The 1,885-nt window shown below is 44.7% G+C and overlaps 2 non-coding genes across 2 annotated transcripts; both read right to left on the reverse strand.

Moving 5' to 3' along the window:
* Window positions 1-398: 398 nt before the first annotated feature.
* On the reverse strand, window positions 399-470 carry Trnah-gug (transfer RNA histidin (anticodon GUG)). Its single transcript has one exon. It is a non-coding gene; the product is annotated as a tRNA-His (tRNA).
* A 448-nt stretch (window positions 471-918) lies between these two features.
* Trnah-gug (transfer RNA histidin (anticodon GUG)) lies at window positions 919-990 on the reverse strand. The gene has a single exon. It is a non-coding gene; the product is annotated as a tRNA-His (tRNA).
* Window positions 991-1,885: the final 895 nt, after the last annotated feature.

The raw sequence follows: 1,885 nt of genomic DNA on the forward strand, positions 1-1,885 counted from the left end.
CTTTGTATATACATTGAGGAAAATAAATGTGATATCAACCACTGTTCTTTATAAGCGCCGTTTTCAGGGTGGAATATGCAGTCACTAATCCATAGAAGCCCCATATACAGACGGCTACACGGAAGTATACGGGCTACCTCTGTTTTAGTTGTGCAGCCTTACGGAATCGCTTATATCACGTTTTCTAAATGAAATGAATGATTCACAGGTGAAAATGAAATGATAATGTCTATGATGATATTCTAAGAATGGGCACGAGATCAAGGGGAATAACTCGAAGGGCTTGTTAATAAACTAGCGCAAATAGCTTGTGACCATCCACCATTGCATTGCGGACAGGAAGTCATAAACAGAGTGGCACAAATTAGGAAGCAAAAAAAAAGAAAAGAAAAAAAAACTGCCGTGACCAGGATTCGAACCTGGGTTATTGCGGCCACAACGCAAGGTACTAACCACTATACGATCACGGCTGTCCGACGGAACGGGAGGCAGAAGTCTCGCTAAGCTGTCAACCGAGAAAGCTCATAGGGTGAACTTTTGTTTTCCTACCAGTAAGTCAAATTTCTTATTGACGCAACCAACTTCGCATCTCATCTCACAGCTATAGATGCACAGCTAGTGGATGTCTACGCAATAATTCACACCACACGTGGTGCCCGTTAATACGCGTATGCACTTAAATTGAAGTAGGTGCTTACGATGGAGTTATCGCGGCGTCGAAATAAAGTGAGACAAATAACGTGATAATCACGACAAGATAAAAAAAAAAAAGTGTAGAGGGAAAAATTAAGCAGCCGCAATCAGTTGGGGCGAATCAGCTGCTTCGAAATGTAGTCGTTGTCAGAAAAGTACACGCTCTGTACGGAGCATTCGGCTTGGCTGGAAAAAAAAAAATCTAAACGTGAAGAAAAAAAAATGTGCCGTGACCAGGATTCGAACCTGGGTTATTGCGGCCACAACGCAAGGTACTAACCACTATACGATCACGGCTGTCCTGGGGGACGGAGAATAAGCGTTTTGCAGAGCTCCTTCATGGGAACGGTCAGTGCACTGTTATGCTTTTGTTTTCGGTCGGCCGAGTTTCTCACTCTCTCCCTCACATCTCTCAGCTGTGTTACGTCGCTTTTTCTCCCCCCCCCCCCCCCCCTTCCCCCGGGGGGTGTCCGTTTTATCGCGCCGAGAAGGGCGTTCCCCGGCACAGCGCGCTGCCCTCCTCTGAGCACTCGTATCCAGCACAAACTAGGTCATGCCGGCTTTCGCGAACATCGATTCCTCAGGGCTCGACATGCTTTACATCGTTGACTGAGATGCATAAGGTCGCTCTTCTTCCTTTATTTTTTTTATTTTTATTGTTTTTTAATTTTGCCCACCTCTCTACAGCCGATGGTCACAGGAAACATAGTACGAAGGCTTATTTTCACTGCATCGAACAGTCTGAGGAGGGGTAAATGTAGCCGACAGCGCCAGAAGATTAGGCGGATTGATTAGACCAGGAAATTGTCAGGCATACAGTCGATTCTTACGCAACACACCACGTCACAGTGACGTGTACGCGAGAAAATGCATTAATATGCCGTACAAAACTGAAAAATTTTCTGAATAGCCACAGACTGCCCCGTTCCGAAAACACTTGGGTGTAACCAGTGTGATTGCTTGGAGAAGAATTATACTTTCATTATTGAAACCCTTTCCTCGTTTGTTTGTTTTTTGTTTGTTTGGTTGTATTTCTTGCTTCGAAACATAGCTTTATGGTTGCGGACAAAATTCAACCTGAACGCTGCACTACCCTTTCAATAAACGGGGCGGAATTAACTGACGCTAAATCCGTTGTGTCCCAGGTATTTCTTAGATTTTTTCTGGATAAGGGCCATTTTTCCACAGGTGA

Source organism: Dermacentor silvarum, chromosome 3, assembly GCF_013339745.2.
Source record: "Dermacentor silvarum isolate Dsil-2018 chromosome 3, BIME_Dsil_1.4, whole genome shotgun sequence".
Taxonomy (NCBI): Eukaryota; Metazoa; Arthropoda; class Arachnida; order Ixodida; family Ixodidae; genus Dermacentor; species Dermacentor silvarum.